At 47.2% G+C, this 18950-nt stretch overlaps 1 long non-coding RNA gene across 1 annotated transcript; it reads right to left on the bottom strand.

Moving 5' to 3' along the window:
* Window positions 1-4694: 4694 nt before the first annotated feature.
* Window positions 4695-5213, bottom strand: LOC143768416 (uncharacterized). The gene is made up of 2 exons (XR_013213856.1): window positions 5073-5213; window positions 4695-4839 (listed from the first exon to the last, which is right to left on the bottom strand). It is a non-coding gene; the product is annotated as an uncharacterized LOC143768416 (long non-coding RNA).
* Window positions 5214-18950: the final 13737 nt, after the last annotated feature.

The raw sequence follows: 18950 nt of genomic DNA on the forward strand, positions 1-18950 counted from the left end.
TCTTGCTGCACAGCTGGGAGTCTTGCTGCACGGCTGAGAGTATTGCTGCCCGGCTGGGAGTCTTGCTGCCCGGCTGGGAGTCTTGCTGCCCGGCTGGGAGTCTTGCTGCCCGGCTGGGAGTCTTGCTGCCCGGCTGGGAGTCTTGCTGCCCGGCTGGGAGTCTTGCTGCACGGCTGAGAGTCTTGCTGCACGGCTGAGAGTCTTGCTGCACGGCTGAGAGTCTTGCTGCACGGCTGAGAGTCTTGCTGCACGGCTGAGAGTCTTGCTGCACGGCTGAGAGTCTTGCTGCACGGCTGAGAGTCTTGCTGCACGGCTGAGAGTCTTGCTGCCCGGCTGGGAGTCTTGCTGCCCGGCTGGGAGACTTGCTGCCCGGCTGGGAGTCTTGCTGCACGGCTGGGAGTCTTGCTGCACGGCTGGGAGTCTTGCTGCACGGCTGGGAGTCTTGCTGCACGGCTGGGAGTCTTGCTGCACGGCTGGGAGTCTTGCTGCACGGCTGGGAGTCTTGCTGCACGGCTGGGAGTCTTGCTGCACTGCTGGGAGTCTTGCTGCACGGCTGAGAGTATTGCTGCCCGGCTGGGAGTCTTGCTGCCCGGCTGGGAGTCTTGCTGCCCGGCTGGGAGTCTTGCTGCCCGGCTGGGAGTCTTGCTGCCCGGCTGGGAGTCTTGCTGCCCGGCTGGGAGTCTTGCTGCCCGGCTGGGAGTCTTGCTGCCCGGCTGGGAGACTTGCTGCCCGGCTGGGAGACTTGCTGCCCGGCTGGGAGTCTTGCTGCCCGGCTGGGAGTCTTGCTGCCCGGCTGGGAGTCTTGCTGCCCGGCTGGGAGTCTTGCTGCCCGGCTGGGAGTCTTGCTGCCCGGCTGGGAGTCTTGCTGCACGGCTGAGAGTCTTGCTGCACGGCTGAGAGTCTTGCTGCACGGCTGAGAGTCTTGCTGCACGGCTGAGAGTCTTGCTGCACGGCTGAGAGTCTTGCTGCACGGCTGAGAGTCTTGCTGCACGGCTGAGAGTCTTGCTGCACGGCTGAGAGTCTTGCTGCACGGCTGAGAGTCTTGCTGCACGGCTGAGAGTCTTGCTGCACGGCTGAGAGTCTTGCTGCACGGCTGAGAGTCTTGCTGCACGGCTGAGAGTCTTGCTGCCCGGCTGGGAGTCTTGCTGCCCGGCTGGGAGTCTTGCTGCCCGGCTGGGAGACTTGCTGCCCGGCTGGGAGTCTTGCTGCCCGGCTGGGAGTCTTGCTGCCCGGCTGGGAGTCTTGCTGCCCGGCTGGGAGTCTTGCTGCCCGGCTGGGAGTCTTGCTGCCCGGCTGGGAGACTTGCTGCACGGCTGGGAGTTTTGCTGCACGGCTGGGAGTCTTGCTGCACGGCTGGGAGTCTTGCTGCACGGCTGGGAGTCTTGCTGCACGGCTGGGAGTCTTGCTGCACGGCTGGGAGTCTTGCTGCACGGCTGGTAGTCTTGCTGCACGGCTGAGAGTATTGCTGCCCGGCTGGGAGTCTTGCTGCCCGGCTGGGAGTCTTGCTGCCCGGCTGGGAGTCTTGCTGCCCGGCTGGGAGTCTTGCTGCCCGGCTGGGAGTCTTGCTGCCCGGCTGGGAGTCTTGCTGCCCGGCTGGGAGTCTTGCTGCCCGGCTGGGAGTCTTGCTGCCCGGCTGGGAGTCTTGCTGCACGGCTGAGAGTCTTGCTGCACGGCTGAGAGTCTTGCTGCACGGCTGAGATTCTTGCTGCACGGCTGAGAGTCTTGCTGCACGGCTGAGAGTCTTGCTGCACGGCTGAGAGTCTTGCTGCACGGCTGAGAGTCTTGCTGCACGGCTGAGAGTTTTGCTGCACGGCTGAGAGTCTTGCTGCACGGCTGAGAGTCTTGCTGCACGGCTGAGAGTCTTGCTGCACGGCTGAGAGTCTTGCTGCACGGCTGAGAGTCTTGCTGCACGGCTGAGAGTCTTGCTGCACGGCTGAGAGTCTTGCTGCACGGCTGAGAGTCTTGCTGCACGGCTGAGAGTCTTGCTGCCCGGCTGAGAGTCTTTCTGCCCGGCTGGGAGTCTTGCTGCCCGGCTGGGAGTCTTGCTGCCCGGCTGGGAGTCTTGCTGCCCGGCTGGGAGTCTTGCTGCCCGGCTGGGAGACTTGCTGCCCGGCTGGGAGACTTGCTGCCCGGCTGGGAGTCTTGCTGCCCGGCTGGGAGTCTTGCTGCCCGGCTGGGAGTCTTGCTGCCCGGCTGGGAGTCTTGCTGCCCGGCTGGGAGTCTTGCTGCCCGGCTGGGAGTCTTGCTGCCCGGCTGGGAGTCTTGCTGCCCGGCTGGGAGTCTTGCTGCCCGGCTGGGAGACTTGCTGCACGGCTGGGAGTTTTGCTGCACGGCTGGGAGTCTTGCTGCACGGCTGGGAGTCTTGCTGCACGGCTGGGAGTCTTGCTGCACGGCTGGGAGTCTTGCTGCACGGCTGGGAGTCTTGCTGCACGGCTGGGAGTCTTGCTGCACGGCTGAGAGTCTTGCTGCACGGCTGAGAGTCTTGCTGCCCGGCTGGGAGTCTTGCTGCCCGGCTGGGAGTCTTGCTGCCCGGCTGGGAGTCTTGCTGCCCGGCTGGGAGTCTTGCTGCCCGGCTGGGAGTCTTGCTGCCCGGCTGGGAGTCTTGCTGCCCGGCTGAGTCTTTGAAAAGTTGCTAAATTTTGGAACAGCTTGGAGTTGCGCAATAATTTGGGAACTTTGAAGGATCAAAAAGGTCATGTATTGTGAGGGCCCTTAGTCTTCTATCACAGTAGAAGAGCTCCGTATATGCCCCACCCCCACAGTATAAATTCCCGAGTGTAACCCTCACAATGCCCCCAGTGATGCATTCCCACCCATAGAACACCCCCAACACCCATACATTATGATGTACCTTCACATGATATTCTAAAATGTTGCACCCCACCCCCCCATGCAGTATGTTGCCCTAAGGCATCCCCTTGGCGCTATGACGCCCCCACAGTATAATGAAACAAGGTGCTCCTTCTCACTCAGTACAATGCCTCTAAATGCCCTCCCAGTGCCCACCTCACAACATTCAGTTGCCGGAGCTGACGTTGCCAGAGCTGACGTTGCCAGAGCTGACGTTGCCAGAGCTGACACCTAAGGGTATGTGCACACGATGCAGAATTGGTGCAGAACTGCAGCAGATTTTTCTGCTGCAAAAAAGCTGCAGAACTGCACTGTGATTTACAGTACAATGTAAATCAATGTGAAAAAAAATAAAGCTGTGCACATGGTGCAGAAAAATCTGCGCCGAAACGCTGCAGATTTCAAAGAAGTGCATGTCACTACTTTTGTGCGTTTCTGCAGCGTTTCTGCACCCCTCCATTAATAGAAATCTGCAGTGGTAAAATCTGCACAAAAACACACTAAAAACGCACCTGCGGATTCTGCCAGGAGATGCAGATTTAGTGCAGAAAATTCTGCACCACATTTCCTATGTGTGCACATAGCCTAAGGGTATTAGATTCAGAGCCCACTCCACAGCGGGCAGCTGGTTGTATTATATGGATGCCATCATCCTCTAAGGCTATGTGCACCGTTGCGGATTAGGCTTAGGAATTTCTGGTGCGGATTCTGTCTCTCCTGGCAGTAAACGCACCTGCGTTTTTTTGTGTGGTTCCGTAGCGTTTTTTATGCGTTTTTGCTGCGGTTTTTACCCCTGCGGTTTTCTATAATGGAGTGGGTACAAAAACGGTGCAGATTCACAAAAAGGAAGTGACATGCTACTTCTTTTAAACCGCAGCGTTTCCGCAGCGGATTTTCGCAAAGTGTGCACAGCATTTTTTTTTTCTCATTGATTTACATTGTACTATAAATCAATTGCGGATCTGCAGCGTTTCTGCACCTCAAAAAACATGTGCACATACCCTTACAGCAGTAATTAACGTGACCACCGATTGCCGCTGTTAACCTGTTCAATGCCGCTGTCAGTTGCTGACAGCGACATTTAAGCGTGATGTGATCACAGGGAGCCGATGGGTTGCTATGACAGGCAGGGGTCGGCTAAATGCCCTCATCTCCCCTTCACCCCGCCTCTACCTCCTGCGCCGGTCATGTGACGACCTTATGTGACATCCAGCCAGTAGTTGGGCATAGAAGACAGTGATTGTTCCTATATACCACAATACTGCTGTATATAGTACAAGCGATCAGACGATCGCAGCTTCAAGTCCTGTAAGGGAACTAATAAATAAAATAAGTAAATTAAAAAAAAAAAAAGTTTTTAAAAATGTAAAAAAAATAAATAAAAAATTTGAATCACCCTGTTAAAATTAAACAGTTAAAAAAATGAAAAAAATATGCACATATTTGGTATCGACGTGTTCAGAAAAGTCCAATATGAAAATATAATATTGATCCAATCTGTAAAAACTGTAAAGTAGAAAAAAAACTTAAAATACCAAAATTGCTTGTTTTTTGTTGCTACAATAAAAAAATGCATTAAAAATCTATAAAAGCTTTGTAACTATCAATAAAAACATCCGCTCACTACCCAAAAAAAACCAAGCCCTCACACTCCTCCATTATCCAAAAAATAAAAATGTTACTGGTATTTGAAAATGGCGACTCAGGCTATTTCCTGGGGGCTTTTATGAAATTCAGAATTTTTTTGCCACTTTAAATTAAAAAAATGCAGGTTTGGTATTGTCCTAATCGTGTTGACCTGATTGGTCCAGGCAGTTGTCTGTACGTGAAGAACGGACATCAGACAACAGAAAATAATTTTTATATCCATGTATAGAGATAGCATTACAATCACTATTCTGAATTCTATGGCTTTTCTAATTTCGGACTTACATAGATTGTGTTCCAATTTTTGCGCGTCATTTTTCACAAATAAATAACTGCAAATATCTGAATTAGAGAGAGAGAGAATTCCTTATAAGTAGCCTAACATTAAATACCAATTGTATCAATAGTACATATTACTAGATGATTAACAAATATAAAGTTTTCTAAATAAAAATGTACAGGATATTAGAATTGGGAAGTAGAGGAAGCTTGACATAAGAAATCAGAACCTTTTACAGCTAGGAAATGTGGAATAATGACAGGACAGGACAGGGGTATAACACGCACATACTCACTACTAAACTCCTACGGAACAACCCTCAACGGAATTCTGGGTGAGCGGTTGCTTATATATTCCTCATGATGTCATAATATCCAGGCCAGAGGTGACCATGGCGACGATCCTGTGATGTCACAACATTAAAGAATGTGCTAGAACAAGCCATGCAGCCAATGAGATCCAAGATAATAATGCGTAATAAAGTCTATGGAGGGTTTATAATAGTATGTAATATAAATAATCTGATACAGTAAATTGTTACAAATGATAAACACCTCCACGCACACAGATCCATGAAAACATATATGCAGAAGCTTGTTATAATCCTATTTTTTTACTTGTATTGTTCTTATACATATCCACTGTATGGACATAAGTATAGGGATATAGAATTTTGTAACATCCCACTCTAAATCCATAGGCATTAATTTGGCTGGGGTTGGTCCCCGAAGATTTTGGAGGAGTCTTTGGGATTTTTTGCTCCTTCATTCAGAAGATTATTTGTAACGTCAGACACTGATGCTGGATGGGTCAGGGCTAGCAATCTATATTCTAGTTCATCCCAAAGGTGTTGGTTGAGGTTCAGACTCTGTGCGGACAGTCAGGTTCTTCCAAACCAAACTCCCCCCAACCTTGCCTTTATGGACCTTGCTTTGTGCACTGGAGCATAGCCGTGCTGGGACAGAAAAGGACCTTATTCAAACTGTTCCCACAATGTTGGAAGCATATATTTGTCCATAATTTATTCTATACTGAAGAATTAGGACTTCCCTTCACTGAAACTAATATGCCAAAGCCGACCCATAAAAAACAACCCCAGCAGACTGATTCCAGATCACTACACTCCTAAGCCATCATTCCCATCCCATTTGGAACAGAAATGGTGGCTAGTGTGGGGAGTACTGTGAAGGCCAGTATATAGCATGAGAACCATTATACAGCGTGGAGGCCATTATACAGTGTGGGTCCTACTGTGGGGGCCATGATACAGTGAGAGAGCTTTTGTTAGGACCATTATACTGTGTATAAGGAATCTATGAGGACATCATATTCTGTATAAAGGTGCCTTAGGGACATCGTACTCTGTATAAAAGAGCTGTGGACCCACCATATGCTGTGTAAAGAAGCTGTGGGACCACCATACTGTATATAGAGGAGCTGTACATTGCGAGACTCTGGGGATATTATCAAATGTTAAGCATTATTGTTACGCAAGTACGAGTATTGTGGCCGTCAAAGGGGCAAAATTTGAACACTGTTTTTTTTAAGGCCTTTGCACAGAGCATTAATATTTTTTCATAGAGGGCAGAAAGGAGGCATTATTACTATTTAAGGGGCACAGGGGTTTGCAGTATTATGTGGGGCACTAAGAGGAGCGCTGTTATTGTGCCAAACAGCAGGTGTAGTAATAGGGACACATACGGCAGCAGTGGCTCAGTATTTGGGTATCCGTAGGATGAGGCATTTGTGCCGGTTGAGAATAGATGGTGCCATTCTGGAAATGTGAGAAGTCAAATGTCTTTGTTGTATTCTCTGCAGACGAGTCCTGGCTGGAAGAAGTTGTCATGTTGGTCTGGGTCCAGGCTCGGACTGGCCCACCGGAGACCCGGAGGATCCTCCGGTGGGCCCAGGCACTGACACCTGCTGGCAGGGCCCCCACTGCTCCAGGCGGCCGGGGGGGCCCTGGAGCAGTGGGGGCTCCTGGAGCAGAGGGGGACGCTGGGGGGGCAGAATGCTGGAGACACACTGTGGCAGAATGCTGGAGACACACTGGGGCAGAATGCTGGACACACACTGGGGGCAGAATGCTGGACACACACTGGGGGCAGAATGCTGGAGACACACTGGGGGCAGAATGCTGGAGACACACTGGGGGCAGAATGCTGGACACACACTGGGGCAGAATGCTGGAGACACACTGGGGGCAGAATGCTGGACACACACTGGGGCAGAATGCTGGAGACACACTGGGGCAGAATGCTGGAGACACACTGGGGCAGAATGCCGGACACACTGGGGGCAGAATGCCGGACACACTGGGGGCAGAATGCCGGACACACTGGGGGCAGAATGCCGGACACACTGGGGGCAGAATGCCGGACACACTGGGGGCAGAATGCCGGACACACTGGGGGCAGGACTGGAGGCATGGGCAGAATGTAGATACAGGGCATGATTGGAGACACGGGGCAGAATGAAAGACATGGGGCAGGATTGGATCATGGGGCAGGATGGATACGATGGAGACAGATGGGGCAGGATGGGGAGATCATATGGGGTAGAATGGATACTCATGAGGGCAGGATGCGAGAACATATGGCTGGAGCCAGGAATGAGATAAACGGGGCCAGGGTGGGGAATATTATTACCATAGGGGCTAATTAACCCCTTCATGACCCAGCCTATTTTGGCCTTAATGACCTTGCCGTTTTTTGCAATTCTGACCAGTGTCCCTTTATGAGTTAATAACTCAGGAACGCTTCAACGGATCCTAGCGATTCTGAGATTGTTTTTTCGTGACATATTGGGCTTCATGTTAGTGGTAAATTTAGGTCGATAATTTCTGAGTTTATTTGTGAAAAAAACGGAAATTTGGCGAAAATTTTGAAAATTTTGCAATTTTCACATTTTGAATTTTTATTCTGTTAAACCAGAGAGTTATGTGACACAAAATACTTAATAAATAACATTTCCCACATGTCTGCTTTACATCAGCATAATTTTGGAAACAAATTTTTTTTTTTGCTAGGAAGCTGTAAGGGTTAAAATTTGACCAGTGATTTTTCATTTTTACAACAAAATTTACAAAACCATTTTTTTTAGGGACCACCTCACATTTGAAGTCAGTTTGAGGGTTCTATATGGCTGAAAATACCCAAGTGACACCATTCTAAAAACTGCACCCCTCAAGGTGCTCAAAACCACATTCAAGAAGTTTATTAACCCTTCAGGTGTTTCACAGCAGCAGAAGCAACATGGAAGGAATAAATTAACATTTAACTTTTTAGTCACAAAAATGATCTTTTTGCAACAATTTTTTTATTTTCCCAAGGGCAACAGGATAAGATGGATCCTAAAATTTGTTGGGCAATTTCTCCTGAGTACGCCGATACAAACCACTGTTTGGGTGCAAGGCAAGGCTCGGAAGGGAAGGCGCGCCATTTGACTTTTTGAATGGAAAATTAGCTCCAATCGTTAGCGTTTGGAGAGCCCCTGTGTGCCTAAACATTGGAGCTCCCCTACAAGTGACCCTATTTTGGAAACTAGACCCCCCAAGGAACTTATCTAGATGTGTGGTGAGCACGTTCAACCCCCAAGTGCTTCACAGAAGTTTACAATGCAGAGCCGTGAAAATAAAAAATCATTTTTCTGTCCTCAAAAAAGATGTTTTAGCAAGCAATTTTTTATTTTCACAAGGGTATCAGGAGAAATTGGACCCCAATATTTGTTGCCCAGTTTGTTGTGAGTACGCTGGTACCCCACATGTGGGGGTAAACCACTGTTTGGGCGCACGTCAGGGCTCGGAAGGGAAGTAGTGACATTTGAAATGCAGACTTTGATGGAATGGTCTGCGGGCGTCACGTTGCATTTGCAGAGCCCCTGATGTGCCTAAACAGTAGAAACACCCCACAAGTGACCCCATTTTGGAAACTATACCCCCCCAAAGAACTTATCTAGATGTGTGGTGAGCACTTTGAACCCCCAAGTGCTTCTCAGAAGTTTATAACGCAGAGCCGTGAAAATAAAAAATAATTGTTCTTTCCTCAAAAATTATGTTTTAGCAAGTAATTCTTTATTTTTGCAAGGGTAATAGGAGAAATTGGACCCCAACAGTTGTTGCCCAGTTTGTCCTGAGTACGCTGGTACCCCATATGTGGGGGTAAGCCACTGTTTTGGCGCACGTCGGGGCTTGGAAGGGAGGGAGCACCATTTGACTTTTTGAAAGCAAGATTGGCTGGAATCAATGGCGGTGCCATGTTGCGTTTGGAGACCCCTGATGTGCCCAAACAGTGGAAACCCCTCAATTCTAACTTCAACACTAACCCCAACACACCGCTAACCCTAATCCCAACCCTAACCCTAATCCCAACCCTAACCACAACTGTAACCCCAACACACTCCTAACCCTATCCGTAACCCTAACCACAAGCCTAATCTTAACCCTATTTCCAACCCTAGCCCTAATTCCAACCCTAACTCTAATTCCAACCCTAAGGCTATGTGCCCACGTTGCGGATTCGTGTGAGATTTTTCCGCACGATTTTTGAAAAATCTGCAGGTAAAAGGCACTGCGTTTTACCTGCAGATTTACAGCGGATTTCCAGTGTTTTTTTGTGCGAATTTCACCTGCGGATTCCTATTGAGGAACTGGTGTAAAACGCTGCGGAAACCACACAAAAAATTGACATGCTGCGGAAAATACAACGCAGCGTTTCCGCATGGAATTTTCCGCACCATGGGCACAGCGGATTTGGTTTTCCATAGGTGTACAATCCGCTGCGGATCCGCAGCCAAATCTGCACTGTGTGCACATGCCCTAACCCTACCCCTAACCCTAACCCTAGTTCTAACCCTAGTTCTAACCTTAGTTCTAACCCTAGTTCTAACCCTAACCCTAGTGGAAAAAGAAAAAAAATATATTTTCTTTTTTTTATTATTGTCCCTACCTATGGGGGTGATAAAGGGGGGGGGGTCATTTACTATTTTTTTTTATTTTGATCACTGTGAGGTTTTATCACAGTGATCAAAATGTACATGGAACGAATCTGCCGGCTGGCAGATTCGGCGGGCGCACTGAGCATGCGCCCGCCATTTTGGAAGATGGCGGCGCCCAGCGAGGAGACGTACGGACACCGGGAGGATCGGTAAGTATGAAGGGGTGGTGGGGGGGTGGATCGGAGCACAGGGGGGGGGATCGGAGCACAGGGGGGGTGGATCTGAGCAAGAAGGGAGCGGACAGGAGGACGGGGGAGCGGCAGGCGGACGGAGGGGACCGGACCCCATAACGGAGGACTGGGGGGGCGATCGGTGGGTGTGGGGGGGCAGATCAGGTTTTCCAGCCATGGCCAATGATATTACAGCATCGGCCATGGCTGGATTGTAATATTTCACCAGTTTTTTTAGGTGAAATATTACAAATCGCTCCGATTGGCAGTTTCACTTTCAACAGCCAATCAGAGCGATCGTAGCCACGGGGGGTGAAGCCACCCCCCCTGGGCTGAAGCACCACTCCCCCTGTCTCTGTAGATTGGGTAAAATAGGAGTTAACCCTTTCACCCGATCTGCAGGGACGCGATCATTCCATGACGCCACATAGGCGTCATGGGTCGGATTGGCACGGGTTTTCATGATGCCTACGTGGCGTCATGGGTCGGGAAGGGGTTAAGGGATATTATTACTGCAGTGATGTATTTATTTTATTTTTTGAGTATACTGTTTTAATTGGGGGGGCGGTCCTGTTACTGTGTAGAGTGACACTATGTCGCCTTTTTTTCTTCATGTGGTGTAATGTAGAAGTTGTGAAAAATTAAGTAATGTGTTCTGCAAGCGGAGCTCGAGATAACTGTGTTATTTCCTGCAGAAATGAGTCCTGTCTGGAAGAAATGATGGCGGTCTGTGCTGGATGAAAGATGAAGGACTTCACCTAGAGACGTCACTGGTGAGTCAGTGTTACCTATACACTGACACTATACACTGTATACTATATACAGAGCTCCTGTGTATAATGTCACCAGTGATCACTGTATTACCTATACATTATATACAGAGCTCCTGTGTATAATACCACCAGTGATCTCTGTATTACCTCTACACAGACACTGCATACTAAGTACAGATCTCCTGTGTATAATGTCACTTAGGCTGCCGTCACACATTCAGTATTTGGTCAGTATTTTACATCAGTATTTGTAAGCCAAAACCAGAAGTGGGTGATAAATGCAGAAGTGGTGCACGTGTTTCTATTATACTTTTCCTCAAATTGTTCCACTCCTGGTTTTGGCTTACAAATACGGATGTAAAATACTGACCAAATACTGCTAGTGTGACAGCAGCCTTATGGTGATAGTATTGTTTTTTTTTTGTTTTTTTTTTATTTCTGATCAGTATTGTAGTATTCAGTCACTATGTGGTGGTAATATGTGGTCTGGAAATGGTGTTGTGGTATTTGTCCCTTGTATGTGCTATTTGGTCGCCAAGTGGTGGTAATATGTGGTCTTGACATGGTGCGGTGGTATTTGTCCCTTGTATGTAGTATTATTCGGTCACTATGTGGTCTGGTCATGGTGTGGTGGTATTTCTTCCTGTATGTGGTAATATTGGTCTTGGTATAGTGGATTGTGTTGTGTATGGCGGTCATTTGTTCTCTCTGATATTAATTAGGAGAAGATTCTTTATTTCCATTAGAGTTTTAATGCTTTGTACACAACGGCGGAGATGCACTTACAGGGGTTTCCTGTGGAAAAAAGTAATCACCTCTCCACAGGATAAGTGATAACATATTGATTGGTGGGGGTCTGACTGCTTGGACCCACTCAGCAAAATGTGGAACTTTTTATCCCCATTAGACTGGAGTGGCATGTCCGACTAGATCACTGATCCATTCATTCCCTCAGTGGCTGCACTTGTTTTTTTCTGGAAGCCCCAAAGAGAATGAATGGAGCTGCGGCCAGAAATCCCACCTGCCGCTGCATTTTAAAATAGTGATAAAAGTGTCCTGTCAGGGATAAAACTTCCCCAGTTTCTAATGGTCGGATCTAAGCGATCACCAATCCTGTGGAGCCCATGGATCAGTGATAACTTGTTTTACCAAGAACCACATTAATGTAAACTACCGTAATTATACATCCCAGTTATTGGGGCACACGGTAGATGTGCGGCAGCCGCCGGTGTTTTACAGCCGATGCTCCACTATAATGACAGATATTTGCATATAGCTGTAGGGTGGGCCCCTAGAGTCCATTCCTCTGGTGGGCCTCAGACACCCCAGTCGGACGCTGTCTCCTTGTAATGCCTCCTGCCTTATGTCTGTGCTGACTGCATGCACATTTTTGTACTTTATACATTTATGATTTATATATTGATGTATTAAGGTGACTTTAATAAACATTTTTGAATATTTTATATAATTATGTTGAAGTGGACTTTTTTGCTCCGTTTTCTTGTGGTAATTGTATTTTGGAGTGGTCCAAAAAGGGCATCCGTAGGGTGCCTTGGGAGAGTTGGGACCACCTGCTCACCATCATTGGAAATATTGGTGCTTCATGATTATTGTAATAAATGGTTTGGTTGATTGTTCAGCCGCCAGCTATCTCATCCAACTCTCCCATACACAGGAGGGCTCGAGACAGTCGGTGTCAGACTTATCCTGGCAGCGGCTTCTCTCCATGAGAACTAAAGAATCAGGATTCTGAAATCAGACATGACATATTCCTATCTACCCCGATATTATATTTAAGGGGAAAATCGGGCGCCCCCATACACATTGGCCTATGGGCTGAACTTCTCCATACTGGTGAGTTTGGAAGACGTTCGTTTTATTTCTAAGGGGACCTTTAGAGTGCTCCAGTAAAATCATAGGTCCAAACTATCCCGGATATCGTAGGACAGTCCAGGATTTGGGCCTTTGTGCCACTGCCTCAGTCTCTGGGCCAAGTGTTCTTCACTATATTACAGTCACTGCCACCATTGCTCCTCCTGCTTCAGGATACGCCTCCTCTGTCACATCCTCCTATGGTCATCAGTATACAGTGCTCCGCATTCTGAGCATGTCACTATGACTTGGGGAGCTCATCATCTCCTGTACTTCATGCAGATAATTGGAATCAGCAGTCATGCAGGTAATTGGAGTCAGCAGTGTCAGTGTGTATTTCATTCTGGCTTCTTTCTCTAGTCCCCATGTTTGCCTGCTTTTTCTTTTAACTTTGGGCTTTGCAGTCTACTGCAGGCATACACACGAACCCTGAGGAAAAGACAGAAGTGGTTTATTACCGCTTCTCATTTGCAGAAACATAGCTCTCAGTCAGTGCTATGGAGAGAAAAAGTGCAGTGCCAAAGCATCTATTAGACCCAATGACCTACAGAGCAGCGCTGCTTTTGCAGCGCCCCAGAGTCCTGGTTGTTGCAGTAATGTCGCTCTGCCACTAAGGGGAGTGATGTTACATCTGATTGCACTAAAGGAGTTCACCTGACCAGGTATCACACACACACTACACTTCACACTCCGGCCACCAGGGGGAGTGGTTCTATCTAGTAGGCCACTCCTCACGCTATGGTAAAACTGGGGGTTGGACAGGAAGTTAGGGAGAAAGCAGCCCGGGAGAGTTCGGGAGAGGACCTGTCAGGGGTAGGATCCCGACAGTGGCCTAGCGAAAAGGACAGATTGTTATGGAGCCGTGCCTGTAGGATAAAGCGGCAGGCTTCTTAGAAAGGACACGAAGCGAGGTTTATTGTAGAGAAGTGAGATCACAGCACAAAGGAGAATAGAACCAGTACGAGTCGAGCACTAACAAATACTTGGAGACCACCCGAGCAACGAGCATACTCGCTCATCACTATTGAGCACCCCTGCTATACAGAAATCACCTTACCGAGTAAGGTGATGAGCTCCGGTGAACTTTCTCATGCAGCAGTGGTGCCGTGAAATCACCGGCGCTCATCAGCTGATGAACTTATGTGACCTCTCTCACGGTAGCTAAGCAATATACAATGTGGGAGGGATGACGCTCCTGTGAGCGTGTAGGCAGCAGCCGGTTGTGGCTGTTCTACAAGTGATATCGCCGTGGGACACTCTGTATTATGTAGACTATACACAACTAATCCCACTTTTATTAATGTGAGAAGAAAGAAGCGATCCCATATATAAAATTAATGTTTATTGATGTTAATTTAAAAACTTACAGAATAAAAAAGCAAAATTACCGTAGGGGACACCATAATACCAGGCAATACATAAATTAATCATAAATAGCCACACAACAATACCGGTGGTTAACTATACTGAACTAAGACCGCAGTCTGGTTTACCAATCAATGCCCAATGACATCATAAATCAAAGAAGGTGGTCTATTGGTACACATAATTCCTCATACCTACGCTGCCCTTAAACAATGTATAACTTAAGTATTAGCCAAATGGCTTAATATACAGGCAGTACTATAATACGAGATACTCAGAGACCACCCTATAAGGCCGCCAAAGAACAGTATCTGAATCCACTCAACAATAGTCCAAAACGAAATTAAGCATATTACCTTATGATGATGGCGTCCCCTCACCCCGACGCGCGTAGGTATGAGGAATTATGTGTACCAATAGACCACCTTCTTTGATTTATGATGTCATTGGGCATTGATTGGTAAACCAGACTGCTGTCTTAGTTCAGTATAGTTAACCACCGGTATTGTTGTGTGGCTATTTATGATTAATTTATGTATTGCCTGGTATTATGGTGTCCCCTACGGTAATTTTGCTTTTTTATTCTGTAAGTTTTTAAATTAACATCAATAAACATTAATTTTATATATGGGATCGCTTCTTTCTTCTCACATTAATAAAAGTGGGATTAGTTGTGTATGATATTGTGGAGTGCCCAAGTGATTGGCATAGGACATATGTGGAGCTAATTATGTAGACTATGTCAGATAGAATATATGGTTATTATTTTTAATTGTTTACAGGAGCCATGTTTTTTTATTTTACTTTTTTTTTTATAGGAGACAAGGGCATTGGGGATTTGATGTTAGGGGAGTATAATGTGTATTTTATTTGCTTATGTATTTAATTATTTTAAAATGTTTTATTTTTTTATTTTAAGTTTGAGCAAATAGATGGCGGCTCATGAGAGACTACATCTCCCATCATGGTGAGAAGCAGGGAGAGGGACAAAGGAGCTTACCACGCTGAGAATGTGTAGCTGGAAATTTGGCACAGAGTTCCACCTGAGGGTGCAGTTTCCACTGGTGATCAAAAGAAGGTAGACGAAAAATGGAGAAAAGCCGGATTACTCACCGGTAATGCTCTTTTAATGAGTCCACGACAGCACCCCACATGAGTTTAGTAAATGGGTGCTGTCGTGGCGAAGGGTAAAAGATTCTGGTACAACCATCCAGGGATAAAAATGGATTCTTTATTCAAATGTAGTTAAAACATTAAATGCGAGCTCTCGTACCTGACTCGTTTCATAGGCTAACTGAGGCACAAGTATAACAATCCAACATACCGTATATACTCGTGCATAAGCTGAGATTTTCAGCACTTTTTTTGTGCTTAAAATGTCCCCCTCGGCTTATACACGAGTCATTGTCCCAGAAAGTCAGCAGGGGAGGGGAGCGGAGGAGCAGCGGCAGGAACCGGCAGCTGTGACATCATACTCACCTTCTTCGGTCCGTCGCTGAATGTCCATGCATCTCCGTTGTCCTGGCACAGCAGCTCTTCTGGTTTTGAGCGGCCACGTGGTACCGCACATTAACGTAATGAATATGGACGCGACTCCACTCCCATAGGTGTGGAGGGCATATTCATTACCTTAATGAGCGGTACCACGTGACCGCTCAGCACAGGAGAGCTGCCAGTGCCATGCTGGGACAACTGAGATGCAGGGACGTGCAGCAATGCACCAAGGAGGGTGAGTATGACGGGGAGCCACGCACACAACGAGGGGACCGAGAGAGCCATGCATATGATGGGGGAGCTACGCATGTTACGGGGGAGCCACGCATATGATGAGGGGAGTAAGGGGGAGCCACTCATATGACGGGGAGCCACACATATGATGAGGGAGGACGGGGGATCCACGCATGATGGGGGTGGAAGGGGGAGCCACGCATACAATGAGGGGACCAGTGGAGCCACACAGAGCAGGACAGGACGGGGGGGAACCACACAGAGCAGGATAGGGATGAGGGAACAATTCGTACCCAGCTTATACTCGAGTCAATAAGCTTACCCAGTTTTCCGTGGCAAAATTAGGTGCCTCGGCTTATACTCGGGTCAGCTTATAGTCTAGTATACATTGTCTAAACATAAGGACAATTACGGTCATCAATGCATTTATCATTTGTGATATTTTTTATATAATGATTTTGTTTCCAATTTTTGCAGTTTTTTTAATTCATTTATTTTTCTAGGTTTTTCCCATGATTTTTTTTCTCTCTCATTATAAAAGTATGGGCAGTGCACATTGTTTGCACGGTCACCAAAGCATCTGTGGTTTGTGACTTTGTTTATATCTTTTGATCTGGGAATGATCTTGTGTTTTGCATTCATTTCTTTTTCTGAGGTTTTTCCACGTTTCCTGAAATGTATATGTTTCATGTTACATCTTCCACCTAATGTTTTCCGGTGCCAGTTCTTGTCATAGTGTAGCCTCCATTTTTTCCATCCAAGTCTGTAAGGTTTTTTTTTTTGTCTTTATATAGGGTAGAAACATTTTTGTGCCTTTTCATACATTTTATGCTTTTGTTTACATTTTTTTTTTTTTTTTTTTACTTCTGAGTTCTGACCATTAGAATGTGGATCTTATGTGCACTTCAGTGCGTGCATTGCTTTTATTGTATTACCATTATGTGCGTTCCTCTCTCACAGCCACAGGTTCCAACTTATGGGCGTTGACTTTGTTCTAACCTATTATAATTGTTCTTATGTTTAGACAATGTATATATGTTGGATTGTTACTTATGCCTCAGTTAGCCTATGAGTAAGGCCAGGGTCACACTTAACATATGGAAAATCGGTCCGAGTCTCCCTGCTGAGAGTCACAGGAGTGTAATGGTCATCCGTGTGTAATCCGTTTGCAATGCGATAGTGCTATTTTCTCACACCTATGTATTGTGAGGTACCAAGGGGAGAAGTACTAGAAAACAGATATGTTTCTCCCCGTTTCATTTCATATATCTCCCAGTATTGATTGTGAAGCTGTTTATTTCACTGTAATCCGGTCCTGGTTTCTTTAGTGATCAGCGTGGAAAGGACTGAGGCTTCCCTTCCACACATGCAGTCCAGGTTTTGGTCTCCTGACTGCTTCAGCTGATAATCAGGAGCTGCTGGGATCTCAGTCTCTCATCTGTTGGTCTGGGAAGCTGACACAGTAAGGCTGCATGAACTTCTCTGCTATTGTGTAGGTATTTTTCTAGTTAGAAACTTATTGTTAGTTAGGGGCCAGACGGCCTTAGATATTTTATTTCATGTTTGGCACGTGTAACATTGTACGGCAAATGTGTACAATAAATACGCCTGGTGCATACCTGTGTGGAACTCGCTAGCCTGCTACTGTCCGTTGTGACTCCATAGCCACCTGCTTGGGCCAAAGCAAAGATCCCTGTTGAGCTATATTCCCACAAATGGTGTTTCGAATGCGGGCAATTGTGGCTATTGGACTGTGACTGCAGAGAAAGTGCTCTGTGTATGTCCTGGCTGAAAGCTTCTGTGCTTTTGAAGAGCCAAGAGTCCAGTAATATGGAGGAACTAGTGAAACAGTTACTGCAGGCAAATGTTCAACAACAGCAGACTAATACTTACTTCCAGCAAGCCCTGGACCAGCAAAATCAGATTCAGCAAGAGCAATTGAATGCAATAAAGCAGGCTTTGCTTCGGCAGCCCCAAGATGAGAGGGATCGTGCACAAAGTGTTGCTAGTGCACAGAAAGCCGTACAAAAGACTTTGCTTAAAATGACTGCTGACGATGATGTAGAAGCGTATCTCACCGTATTTGAACGTATTGCAGAACGTGAGCATTTACCGGTGGACAGATGGGCTGAAGTGGTTGCTCCATTTCTGAGCGGAGATCCACAAAAGGCCTATTACGATTTAAGTGGAGTGGATGCTATGGACTACACCAAATTAAAAGGCGAAATCCTGGCGAGGCTGGGAGTAAACACATATGTACGAGCACAGAGGGTACACTTGTGGACTTTTGTGGAGCATCAGCCAGCCCGCTCACAAATGCATGATCTCATCCATCTAGTAAAAAAATGGCTGCAACCAGAGACTTTGACATCCGCAGAGATGGTGGAACGGGTTGTTCTAGACAAGTACCTGCGGTCCTTACCCGCTAAGATACAGAGGTGGGTTGGTCAGGGTGACCCATCTACAGCCGACCAGTTGGTGAATATGGTCGAACGCTACAATGCTTCTGAAAGCTTACTCCAAGGGACGCTATCACCTCGCTGCGCTCCCAATAAATCGCCAGAAAATTCTGTGAAACCTACTTCATCTTCAAAAGAAGAGAACCTTGCAATAAAGGGTAGCAGACCTACAAAGGACTGTGGAGGCGGTACGGTCTCACAGCAAGCCAGCAGACCTTATCTGGGGTCCCCAACGAGGAGGCAAGGGCCTATACAGTGTTGGCGATGTCGCGGGCTCGGCCATGTAGCAGCTAACTGCCCAATGACTACAGAGCCAATGGACTGTAACGCTATGAAGCGTCTTTCGTTATATGTACAGTCGGTCTGTGTTGCAGAGGTCCTCACAGGAAATGAACGACATGTGTCTGTTGTGGATTCTGTTTGTGGGCTCCCTCTGGTGGTTACTGCTGGTACTGGGTGACTTAGGTTGGTTGCGGCCTTTTGTTTCCACCTGTCCATCAGAGGCTGGGTGTTTCCTATTTTACCTGGCCTTTCTGTCATTTCCCTTGCCGGCTATCAATGTGTTCAGATGTGCTCTGTTTGGTTCCTGCCTACCTGCTTCCAGATCTTTCAGGATAAGCTAAGTGCTGATTTTCAGTTGTTTGGTTTTTGGTCCAGCTTGCTTAGAATGTCTCTATGCTAGCTGGTTGCTCTAGTGGACTGAGGTTCTCCTCATGTGCCATGAGTTGGCACATGGGTTCTTGTAATCTCAGGATGGTTTTTTCGATTAGGGTTTTTTGCTGACCGCTCAGTCCCCTTTTGTATCTTTCTG

This window comes from Ranitomeya variabilis, chromosome 4, assembly GCF_051348905.1.
Source record: "Ranitomeya variabilis isolate aRanVar5 chromosome 4, aRanVar5.hap1, whole genome shotgun sequence".
Lineage (NCBI taxonomy): Eukaryota > Metazoa > Chordata > Amphibia > Anura > Dendrobatidae > Ranitomeya > Ranitomeya variabilis.